Here is a 13016-nt window from a genome sequence, read left to right as displayed (position 1 = left end):
TTGTTGTGTTTAAGGTGAAAGTTTACGCAGCAAATTAGGTTCCCATTTAACAACTTCTACACAAATTATTCAGTGATATTGAGTACATTTTTGACAGTGTGTCATCATTCTCATTCAATCCATTCTGGTTGTACCGTGTCCAGTACTCTAGTTTCTCTGCTCCCTTACTTCTCATCTTTGCTTTAGAGTAATCGTTGACTGTTTGGTCCCTGTAGATGATTCTCTAAAGGACCTTATTACTCATGGGTAATATTCTTTATTTTATGAGTCAACCTGTTATTTAACTAAAAGGTGACCTCAAGGGATAATTTTGGTTTAAGGCTTAAAGAGTATATCAGGGCGATAGTCTCAGGGAGTCCTCTAGTCTCAGCTGGTCCAGTAAGTCTGGACTTTTTAAGAATTTGAGTTCTGTTCTGTGTTTTTCTCCTGCTCTATCAGGGTCCGCCTACTGTAGCCCCATCAGAACGGTTGGTAGGGGTAGCTAGGCACCATCTAGTTCTTCTGTTTTACCCCCCTTCTACCACCACCACCATCAGGGTAGACTTCTTCCTGAAGGACATTATTGGACTTTTCTGACCACTGAGTTTCCTTAGGACCATCCCAGCCCACCAGAAGTGTTGTAATAACTTGAAACCTCAAAGGGAATTGGTCACGGTTTCTGATTTACCAGGGAACTCCTTGGTCCCCTGGCATATTTGCCCACTCACTCTCCAGCAACCTTCAAATTCCATTTACCCATGGGCCAGTGGTAGGACAGAGCCCTGACTTTGGTCAAGTTAAAAATGAGCTGCTCAGTTCAAGAGGAGCCCCACCTGCCTTCTAGCAGATACAGGGATATATCAGTTATATTTATCATGTAAAAGTGACAAACTTTGGTAACCAAAAAGTTAACGCTGATTCCCAGATCTGTGGTTTGCTGACTGGGTTTAAGGGAGAACATCGGATTTATGAGCAAGGTGATGGTTGTGAATTGAATTGTGTCCCCAAAGAAGAACTGTGGAATCCTAACCTCTGCACCTGTACATATGACCCTACTTGGAAATGGGGGTTTTCTTTTGTTATGTTAATGGATCATACCAGAATAGGGTGGATCCTAAACCTAATCACTTCTGAGTTATGTCATATGGAAAGGGCAGAATAGACACAGACATACACAGAGGGAAAACAGACACTGTGTCACAATGGAGATAGATGCACCTACAAGCCCAGGAACACCAAATAGTAGCCGGTAGCTACTAGAAGCTGAAAGAGACGAAGGACCTTCCCCTGGAGCCAGATGCTCTGAATTAGGGCTTCTAGCTCCCTGAAACCCTGTTGCTGTTGAATCGATTCCAACTCATCGTGACCCTACAGGACAGGGTAGAACTGCACCATAGTTTCCAAAGAACGCCTGGTGGATTTAAACTGCTGACATTTTGGTTAGCAGCTGTAGCACTTAACCACTATGCCACCAGGGTTTCCATAGCTCCCTGGTTTCCTAACTCCCTGAACTGTGAGGAAATAAATTTCTGTTCTTTGAAGTCACCCACTTGTGGTATATTTTGTTATGGCAACCCTAGGTAACTAAGACAATAATGATGTTACTTCTGGATAATTTAAGTTTGCAATGGTGGAAGCTCTGGGTGTCGAAAGCAAGAGAAGAGGGTGAGGTTGAGGTGAGAGATTGAGTCACAAGTTTAGATAAGATTAATGAGGGAGGAGAAGGAAGTTGAGGCAGAGCTGAGGAGCACTGCCATTTGAGAAGTACACCTGCAGAAAAACCGAGAAGGAGCTTTGAGAGTAGGAAGAAGACAGAGTTGTTTCATGGAATCCAAAAGGAGAGAAAATGTCAAGAAAGAATAAGTTTAACAGTGTCCAAAGTAACAGAGGGCAAGTAGGACAAGGGTTGAAATGAGGTTATAAATTTCTCAGGTAGATAAGACCTATTCAGTTCTGTTTTAGCTTATTATTGACCACACTCATATGATTGAATTATGTTTCCTTTCAACAATTTGTGCTTGGAACTGAATGGTCTTGGACTCTTATTAGCAAAGTATTGATACCCTCTTACTAAAGCTCTAAGTGGTTTGACAGGTCTTTTCATCACATCCTACTTTGCTGATTTTTTTCAGAAGTAAAAAGCAACTTTCTTCTTAAAACCAACAGACTCTAGTAGCTACTATACCCCACTTGGCTTTTGCCTCTTGAATGTGGCACCACCCAGCACAGCACAGGTTCTGGTGAGTTCAGTATGTCTATTCCTGTGTCAGGTGATGACTCATTCTCCCACCAGTTTTTATGGGGACACTATGGAAACTTCTTTTGAACAATATGGTATGACGTTATTTGGGCTTCACTTGGCTTGACCATATCATTTATGTACTTAGTTTCATTAGTCTGAGGTTATTAAAGCAGTTCTACTCGTGCCAATGTGATCATAAGTAGAAATACAAACATTATGTCATATATAATATATGTAAGGAGGCCTGGTGACATAGTGGTTAAGAGCTACAGCTGCTAACCAAAAAGGTTGGCAGTTCGAATCCACCAGGCACTCTTTGGAAACTATATGGGGCAGTTCTACTGTGTCCTACAGAGTTGCTGAGTTAAAATCGAGTCGACAGCAATGGGTTTGGTTTCTGGGCTTTGGAGGCACAGTGGTTAAGCACTAAACTGCCAACCAAAAGGCCAGCAGTTGGAACCCACCTAGAGGCTCTGCAGGAGAAAGGCCTGAAGGTTTGCTCTCATAAAGATTGAACCCATTAAACAAAAAATATTGCCATTCAGTAGACTCCAACTCATAGCGACCCTATAGGGCAGAGTAGAACTGCCGCATAGGGTTTCCAAGACTGTAAATCTTTACGGAAGTAGACTGCCACATCTTTCTTCTACAGAGTGGCTGGTGGGTTCAAACCACTGATTTTTCAGTTAGCAGCCGAACACTTAACCATTGTGCCACCAGGGCTTCTAGTAAAGATTGCAGCCTAGAAAATCCTATGGGGCAATTTTACTTTATCACATGGGGTCGCTGTAAGTCAAAATTGACTTGACAGCACACAACACAAAGAACATGATATATATATATATACGTATCTCTCGTATTATACATACTGATATACTTCTGCTCGATTGTATGTATTTAGAATATGCTTACATTAAAAATATTAGATCATTGACCTGGAAACATTAAATTAAAAAATCCTCTTGGAGATCTCTACAAGAACACACGTGTTGACCCAAGTTTCAGCAACATGGCAAGGGAGATTATGCCTGTTGATTTGCTGCTTCTTCCATTCACTCCTCGCCTTTATTTTCAATTTCTTCTCTCAGAGCCTTTGGGGGAGGAAGACTTGAGTAACAGTAGTAGAAGGTACTCAATGAGCGGTAGTTACAGGTCTGTGATAGTTTCTCTATACTTGGTTTTAACATCATTCATTACTCCTTTCACACCAAATAAGTGGAATTTTTTTTTTAAATAACATTGTATTGTGTTTTCAGTGAAGGTTTACACAACAGTTTGGGTTCCCATTCAACAATTCTCCACAAGTTGTTCAGTGAACTCTGTTGCATTCTTCACAATGCATGAACATTTCTCGTTATTTCCATTCTGGTTGTTCCATTTCCATTCATCTAGTTTCCCTGCCCACTTACGTTCTCATCTTTGTTTTAAAGTCATTGTTGACCATTTGATCTAGTATAGGTGATATTTTTTTAAGGAGCACAGTACTTATAGGTGATATTCTTTATTTTTTGAGCCAATTTGTTATTTAGCTACAAAGTGACCTCAGGGGTTAATATTGGTAAACTTATTTGGTGATTGAGCTGTGACGTGTTAACTTCTTGTGCTTCATGCCCAGTACCCAGTCACTGCTAGATCCCAATTGATAGTCAGTTAAAAGCTTCTGTAATTTAATACATGAGGAGCCCTGGTGGCGCAGTGGTTGAGCTTGGCTACTAACCAACAGGTTGGCTGTTCGAATCCACCAGCTGCTCCTTGGAAACCCTATGGGGCAGTTCTACTCTGTCCTATACAGTTGCTATGAGTCAGAATTGACTCAATGGCAACGGATTTGGTTTTTGGTTTTTAATTTAATACATAGGCAAGTATTCAATTCTACTTGGAAAAAAAGAAAAGGCTTACATGCCGAATGTTGTCATTGTAGAAGTGAGTGTCAGAAGGAGCTGAGGGCTGCCCTTCTCATTGGTGTGGATGAGTAGGGACAGAGGAGCATGGAGTATATTAGGTACTCATTCTTTCTGTACCATAAGGAACAGCATCTTCTAGATGCCTTTTCCTTTCCATTGGTTTTCATGAGAAATTACGGCCTAGGGGTGTGGAAGTCATTAGAGCTGTTTCCTGACCATAGCAAAACCTGTGAAAGCTGGAACCTGTGTAAGCCTGTCAGATGTCAGAGAAGGAAACTCACTGAGTGCTTATGAGGTAGGATTTTCAATAGAGAGCAACAGAAAAGTGGTAAGATTGCATCCCGTCAAAGGTGGAAAACTTGCCAGACCTGGAAAAACAAGGCAGTCCTGTCAAGTTCTGGTTCTCACAAGTTTCACTGTATTTCCTCCTCCTTTGGAGCCATGATAGGATTGCACTTATTCACATGGTCCTCTGACTTGTATTTGCCCAATCTAATTTTTTTTTTTTTTTAATGTTAGCAGAAGTGATGCTTACCATTGCTAGGAGGGATCCTTTGTTGTTGTTGTTGTTAGGTGCTGTCCAGTTGGCTCTAAGCCATAGCAACCCCATGCACAACAGAACAAAACACTGCCTCGTCCTGCGCCATTCTCACAATTGTTGCTATGCTGGAGCCCATTGCTGCAGCTGCTGTATCAATCCATCTCATTGAAGGTCTTCCTCTTTTTCACTGACCCGCTACTTGACCAGGCATGATGTCCTTCTCCAGGGACTTATCCCTCCTGACATGTCCAAAGTATGTGAGCTGCAGTCTCACCGCCCTTTCTTCCAAGGAGCATTCTGCTTGTACTTCATCCAAAACAGATTTGTTCGTTCTTTTGGCAGTCCATGGTGTATTCAATATTCTTCCACAACACCACAATTCAAAGCCGTCAATTCTTCTTCCGTCTTCCTTATTCATTGTCCAGCTTTCGTATCCATATGAGGCAACTGAAAATACCATGACTTGGGTCAGGCACACCCTAGTCCTCAAGGTAACATCTTTGCTTTTCAACACTTCAAAGAGATGTCTTGCAGCTGGTTTGCCCAGTGCAATGCATCTTTCGATTTCTTGACTGCTGCTTCCATAGGTCTTGATTGCAGATCCAAGTAAAATGAAATCCTTGACAACTTCAATCTTTTCTCCGTTTATCATGATGTTGCTTATTGGTCCAGTTGTGAGGATTTTTGTTTTCTTTATGTTGAGACGTAATCCAAACTGAAGGCTGTGGTCTTTGATCTTCATCAGTAAGTGCTTCAAATCCTGTTCACTTTCAGCAAGAAAGGTTGTGTCATCTGCATAACGCAGGTTGTTAATGAGTCTTCCTTCAAACCTGATGCCCCATTCTTCTTCATATAGTCCAGTTTCTCAGATTATTTGCTCAGTATACAGATTGAATAGGTATGGTGAAAGGATACAACCCTGATGCACACGTTTCCTGAGTTTAAACCATGCAGTATCCCCTTGTTCTGTTTGAATGACTGCTCCTTGATCCATGTACAGATTCCTCATGAGCACAATTAAGTGTTCTGGAATTCCCACTCTCCACAATGTTATCCATAATTTGTTATGCTCCACACAGTTAAATGCCTTAGCATTGTCTAAAACACAGGTAAACATCTTTCTGGTATTCTCTGCTTTCAGCCAGGATCCATCTGACATCAGCAATGATATCCCTGGTTCCACGTTCTCTTCTAAACCTGCCTTGAACTTCTGGTAGCTCCCTGTTGATACACTGCTGCAGCCGCTTTTGAATGATCTTCAGCAAAATTTTGCTTGCATGTGATATTAATGATATTGTTTGACAATTTTCACATTCGGTTGGATCACCTTTCTTGGGAATAGGCATAAATATGAATCTCTTCCAGTCAGTTGGCCAGATAGCTGTCTTCCAAATTTCTTGGCATAGACGAGTGAGCACTTCCAACACTGCATCTGTTTGTTGAAACATCTCACTTGATATTCCATCAATTCCCAGAGCTTGGTTTTTCACCAGTGCCTTCAGTGCAGCTCCTGATCAGATGTTACCTCCTGAAATGGTTGAACGTCTACCAGTTCTTTTTAGTATGACTCTGTGTGTTGCATCCATCTTCTTGTTTTTGCCCAATCGAATGTAAGCAGAAGTGATGCTTATCACTGCTAGGAGGGAGCCTTTAAGAGCTCCAAATTATTTATTTACTGTTTATTTGCTACTTTTTTATTTACTGAGATTTGGGGCATTACATCTTGATTTTAAGGAGCCCAGGTGGTGAAATCGTTAAGCACTCAGCTGCTAACCGAAAGATCAGCGGTTTGAATCCACCCAGTAACTCCTCAGGAGGAAAGACCTGGCCATCTATTCCTGTAAAGATTACAGCCTAGGGAACCCTATGGGGCAATTCTACTGTGTCACATGGGGTGACTATGAGTCAGAATGGACTTCACGGCACCCCACAACAATTTCTTTTTTTATTTTTTATTACTGTACTTTAGATGAAGGTTTACAGAACTAGCTTCTCACTAAACAGATGGTGAACATTGTTTTATGACATTGCATAACAAACCCACAACATGTCAACACTCTCCCTTCTCAACCTCAGATTACCTATTACCAACTTTCTGTCCCCGCCTGCCTTCTAGTCCTTGTCCCTGGGCTGGTGTATTCCTTTAGTCTTGTTTTGCTTTATGGGCTTGTCTAATCTCAGGCCAAAGGGTGAACTCTGGGACTGACTTCATTACTGAGCTAAAAGGATGTCTAGGGGCCATACTCTTGGGGTTTCTCCAGTCCCTGTAAGACCAGTAAGTCTGGTCTTTTTTTGTGAGTTAGAATTTTGTTCTACATTTTTTCCAGCTCTGTTTGGGGCCCTCCACTGTGATCCTTGTCAGGGCAGTCAGCGGTGGCAGCTGAGCACCATCTAGTTGTACTGGACTCAGTCTGGTGGAGGCTGTGATAGTTGTGGTCCCTTAGTCCTTTGGACTAATCTTTCCCTTGTGTCTTTAGTCTTCTTCATTCTCCCTTGCTCCCGAAGCCGCGAGACCAGTGGAGTATTTTAGATGGCCACTCACAGGCTTTTAAGACCCCAGATGCCATTCACCAAAATAGAATTAGAACATTTTCTTTATAAAGTATGTTATGCCAGTTGAGCTGGATGTTCCCTGACACCATTGTTCCCACAGCCCTCAGCCCAGTAGTTCGGTCCCTCAGGGAGTTTGGATGTGTCTATGGAGCTTCCATGACCTTGCCTTGGACAAGTTGTGATGGCTTCCCCAGTATTGTGTACTGTCTTACCCTTCATCAAAGTTACCATTTCTCTATTGTCTATTTAGTGTTTTGCCATCTCCACCCCTCCCCTCCCTCCTAACCATCAAAGATTGTTTCTTTTTGTGGGTAAACCTTTTCAAGAGTCTTTATAGTAGTGGTCTCATACGATATTTGTCCTTTTGTGATTGACTTATTTCACTCAGCATAATGCCTTCCAGATTCATCCATGTTGTGAGATGCTTCACATTTTCATCATTGTTCTTTATCGTTGTATAGTACTCCATTGCATGTATATACCATAGTTTGTTTATCTGTTCATCTGCTGATGGGCATCTAGGTTGTTTCCATCTTTTTGCTATTGTGAACAATGCTGCAGTGAACATGGGTGCCCATTTGTCTATTTGTGTGATGGCTTTTATTTCTCTATGATATATTTCTAGGATTGGGATTGCTGGATCATATGGTATTTCTATTTCTAGCTTTCTAAGGAAGTGCCTTATCATTTTCCAAAATGGTTGTACCATTTTCCATTCCCACCAGCAGTGCATAAGAGTTCTGATTTCCCTGCATTCTCTCCAGCATTTGTTATTTTCTGCTTTTTTTAAAATTCATGTCAGTACTGCTGAGGTGACCAACAATTTCTGGAGTTTATAGGGACCAGCACCTGATGTGGTCTTTTTACTCCTGATAGGAAAGATAGTTCACAAGAGGGTCTAAGCCAGTCAAAAACTTTAGAAGTAAATGCAGCAGGCGTAAAGATAGGTTACTCACCTCACTGCCATCGAGTCAATTCTGATCCGCAGAGACTCTATCAGACAGAGTACAACTGCCCCATAGAGTTTTCCAAGAAGTGGCTGGTGGATTCGAACTGCTGACCTTTTCATTAGCAGCTGAGCTCTTAACCACTGCACCACCAGGACTTCAAAGAGAAGTAGCTATTTTAATAACGATTACTATCTATGGTCCTGCAGTGCTTTGCAATGTTCACAAACACTTTTGCAAAGTGTTTTGCATAGATTGCTTCACTTATTCTTCATATTGTCCTTGTGGGGTAGTCACAGGTACTGCCACCCCATCCAGACCAACTCTTTCTGGTCAGAGTTGGCTGTTTGTTCCTTATTGTTCTCACTTTTTTTTTTTTTTGCCCCCCTCCTCCATCTTTAAGCCAGAAACATCATTGCCATTCTCTGACCATTTTTCCCTAGCCACATCTCCCTCTCTCTATCCTCTTCTGCCTCCCCCTTTCCACTTTTGAATAAATTAATTTATTTTTATTTTTATTGTGGTAAAATACATATAAAATTTGCCATTTAAGCCATTTTCCCATCTCGTTTTGGATTTGCCTCTCATCTAGAAATATCATGTTGCACTGGCTTTTCAGAAATGGAATCTCTCTTCCTAGGAAACTATATCATATTCATCTTTGTACACCTTCTAACATTCCTGTTCCACTGTTTTCAGACTCAAAATCTGTAAGTGCCTCATACATGCTTATTTGAAGAAGCTGTGCAGTGGCAAGTGCAAGGTTAGAAGCTCCGTTGAAGAGATTCTGGCTCGTAGTGACCCTATAAGGACAGAGTAGAACTGCCTCATAGGGTTTCCCAGGCTGTCATTTTTACAGGAGCAGACTGCCACATCTTTCTCCTGGCTTGTGGGTTCGAACCGCCAACCTTTTGGTTAACAGCCCAGCACTTAGCCATTGCGCCACCAGGGGTCCTAGTAAAGGCTGCAGCCTAGAAAATCCTAATCGTGGCAATCCTGTGTGTGTCAGAATAGAACTGCGCTCCACAGGTTTTCAGTGGTTGATTTTTTTGGATGCAAATAACCAGGCCTTTCTTCTGAGGTGCCTCTGGGTGGGCTCCATCCTCCAACCTTTCAGTTAGCAGCCAAGTGCATTAACCGTTTCCACCACCCGGGGACTCCCCAAAATCATCAAACACAATTCCAAATCCTATAGTGAATTCTAATCCTTTCTTACTGGGACGCCCCAGGCTTCCGCACGGTGTGCATTCCCTACAAGGCCTAATAAACACCCAAAGGTGCGTGCCTGGTGGGCCTGGCTGGAGGGTATGGGCACCTCCTCCTCTACCCAGGGACTGTGCTGTGTACACCTTGCGGAAGGTTCAATTATAACAGCCTGCCAAGACTCTGACAGATAAAGAAATGGGAGGTTCACAGAAATTAAATAATTTGCCCAACGTCATACCACTAGCAAGAGGCAGCGACAGATACCAAGCCCCGGCTACCCGACCTCAAAACCCACGTCCTTTGCTTTGAGCACTCTCTTTCCAGCGCCCTCCCCGGGCGCCACCTGACCCCTACGCCTCCCCTTCCCTTCTGTTGCGGGCGCTTGTTCACGGGCAGACTCGGGCTGTACAGAGAGCTCCCTCACAAAGACGTTACGTTTCCAACAAATCTGCCGGACTCGTAAACACATTGCAACTGCACAGGCCCCTAAGGGAGCCCGCGGCGCGACCCGTACCCTCCACTGCTGGCGGAGGCACCTCCACCGGGGTCCTCCCCTCGGCCTGCCCGAGCAGCGAGAGTGATGTCCAGCCGGACCAATCCCTGCGGGGGACGGGCCGCGGGGCCCAATCGCAGGAAGGCCAGGGCGGGCGATGGCAGTGTGGGCGGGGCGGGGCTCGGCCGCCGGGCGGCGCGGGGCTCGGAGCAGGCGGGGGGCGGCTATCCCGCGGCTCCGCCTCTCCCCGGCGGCCTGCGGCGGAGTCACCGCCGAGCGGGGGCGGGACCGACGGACCGCAGACCTACGGAGTGACTGACGAGCCCACCTCCAGCTCGCCGGGGCCGAGCCCGCAGGGCCTGGAGAAGCGGAGGGCTGCGCTGGCCTTGTAGACCTGATCCCCGCGGCGACGCTGGCCGTGTAGACCTGCCTGCGCCCCTCCCACGCAGCGCCGGCCGCGTAGACCTCCCTGCACCCCTCCCCGCGACGCTGGCCGTGTAGACCTGCCTGCGCCCCTCCCCCGCGACGCCGGCCGTGTAGACCTGCCTGCGCCCCTCCCCCGCAGCGCCGGCCGCGTAGACCTGTCTGCGCCCCTCCCCCGCAACGCCGGCCGTGTAGACCTGCCTGCGCCCCTCCCCCGCAGCGCTGGCCGTGTAGACCTGCCTGCGCCCCTCCCCCGCGATGCTGGCCGTGTAGACCTGCCTGTGCCCCTCCCCCGCAGCGCCGGCCGCGTAGACCTGTCTGCACCCCTCCACCGCGACGCTGGCCCTGTAGACCTGCTTGCCCCCCTCCCCTGCAGCCTTGGCCGCGTAGACCTGCCTGCGCCCCTCCCCCGCAGCGCCCCTCCCCCGCAGCGCTGGCCGTGTAGACCTGCTTGCGCCCCTCCCCCGCAGCGCCGGCCGTGTAGACCTGCTTGCCCCCCTCCCCCGCAGCGCCGGCCGTGTAGACCTGCCCCAGCCCCTAACTGCAGTCAGTGCCCAGCTCGTCAGCGGCTGCCCCTCACGCCCCTGGGAGCTTGGCCGGCTACCCTAGTCGCCAAGGGAGAACAGAACATCTGAGGAGACAGCCTGCAAAGATCCGGGCCTGAAAAAGGCTTAGACCCGCCCTAGCCTGGCAGAAGGATTGTAATCGTGGGGGTGAGTTTAAAAAAGAAAAAAAGCCCTTTCGTCCCTGAACTGCTGTTTAAAAGGCCTTTGTTAGTGAGCAAGAAAATTATAACAGTCGCACAACTGTCGCGACCCAAAAGGAACCTCTCCGTTTGCTTTATGAAAAGTAGCTGGCGATGTATGATGTGGGATTCGTAGTGCAATCACTAGATGGTCAAAATGGGTGATAATTTATAAAAACGATTTCAAAGAATCTTAAAAGTACTTTGAGTCCTAAAATGAAAAATGGAAAGCTTGACAGTCTCAGTTTACTGAGTACAGTAACCAGTCAGCTGCCCTGGAGTGGACTCCTCATGGTGACCCCATGTGTGCAGAGTAGAAGGGTTTTCAATAACTGGATTTTCATACATAGGATTTTCTTTTTTGTTGTTGAGAAAATACGTGGTAGAACATACACCAATTCAGCAGTTTCTGCATATACAATTAAGTGACATTGACTGCATTCTTCAAGTTGTGCAATCATTCTCACCCTTCTTCCCAATTATTCCTCCCCCATTAACATAAACTCACCGCTCCCTAAGGTTCCCATCTATTCTGAGAAGTTGCTGTTGTCAATTTGATTCTATATAGACAAATTTTAAGAGTCTAATTCTCAAGGCAGACATTCTTTACTAGTTGAGTTAAAGTATTACTTGGTTTAAAGAAGACTTCAGGGGATATTTTTGTTTTAAGGTTTAAAGATGATCTCAGGGCGGTAGCTATGGGGGTTCATCTAGCATCAGTTGCTCCAGAAAGCCTGAATTTCCTGAAAATTTGAATCCTATTCTGCAGTTTCCCCTTTTGATCAGTATTCTTCTATAGAATTTTTGATCAAAACATGCAGTAAGGGAGGTGGAGCCAAGATGGCAGAATAGAGCTTCTGTTGAGACCTCTTTACAACAAAGACCCGAAAAAACAAGTGAAACGAGTATATTTGTGACAAGCTGGGAGCCCTGAGCATCAAAGGCAAGCTTAGACAACAAACTGAGGGGCAGGGAAAGAAAGAGACCATTCAGAAGCAGAGAGGAGTTGCCGGACCTGAATCACAGGGAGCCCTCAGGCACCCTTCCCACAGCGGCGCCAGAGGCAGGCTGGTCCTAGTGTTCGGCCGCAGTTTCCTCAGGGAGAAGCAGCAGCCACACAGCCCATTCACACCTCCAGAACCTGAGGAGAAGGGCCTTCTCAGCAAAAGCTAAGTACTTGCATATATTTTACCGCGCACCTCCCCACCCCCAACCCAGCTTCAGCAGCTGAATCCCTAGGCCTGAGATAGACCATGGTGAGCACCTGGAACCATCCTCCCGGCCTTGGGGAAGGAAAAAAATTTGCAACTGAGGGAAAAAGATAATTTGCTAGCTCCATTAACTGGGGGAGCTAAGGACAGAAGCAGCTCCTGCCCAGGCATAAACCGTCCGTGGACCTTGAGCACCTTTCCCTTCTGCATGGACCTGTGTGGGCCTATTTCGGGAGAATAGGCCCTTGTTGGCAAACTCCAACCATTTCAGCAGTGCAGTGGAGAGGTGGGTGTTTGACGTTTGACATTGCTTTGCCTGTTAAACAAGGTCCTCACCTACCCACAACAGGGACCTGAGGACTGGTGGCTCCACTTGGGTCGCCCAGGCACCCGCGACGGGGGTCCAGGGATAACTGGTACTTCCCAGTCCTTACAACAAAAACTTTGGATGCCCATGACCCTCTGCAGGGCCTACCCACCAGCACGCTCTAGGGAACAGAGATGTGTTTTCCTCAGAGACACTTTGGGTTCAGCTCTCAGTCCCCTGCCTTGTTCAGAGTGTGAACCCCTGCTGCAATCGGTTACGGGTATATACGCCAATCACCGCCCCCTCCCAAGACTGTAGTACAGAGCCTGTACCACACACTTGATATCAGCTACCTGGAAATCTGAGCTGAATTCCTACAAGAAAACTGAATGGACTCCTAGACTGATATACCTGATAACAGCTCTAGCCAGCTGGGGACAGGTCACCAGAGCTCCAAAGGTGAAA

General features: G+C 45.9%; 1 protein-coding gene across 2 annotated transcripts in view; it reads left to right on the top strand.

Annotated features, from left to right (window-relative positions):
* The window catches only part of SLC46A3 (solute carrier family 46 member 3), a 49557-nt gene that overhangs the window by 434 nt on the left and 36107 nt on the right, over positions 1-13016 (top strand). The window contains exon 1 of one of the 2 annotated variants that reach the window (XM_049867784.1): positions 10774-11001. The exons of the other annotated variant lie outside the window; for it this stretch is intronic. The gene's annotated coding sequence lies outside the window, so the exon portion shown is untranslated. Of the gene's footprint in view, positions 1-10773; positions 11002-13016 lie in introns of those variants that run through there. 2 annotated transcript variants of the gene reach the window in all.

Source organism: Elephas maximus, chromosome 23 (genome assembly GCF_024166365.1).
Source record: "Elephas maximus indicus isolate mEleMax1 chromosome 23, mEleMax1 primary haplotype, whole genome shotgun sequence".
Lineage (NCBI taxonomy): Eukaryota > Metazoa > Chordata > Mammalia > Proboscidea > Elephantidae > Elephas > Elephas maximus.
Note: the sequence above shows the minus strand (reverse complement) of the source record. Positions and strands in the feature narration are given on the sequence as shown.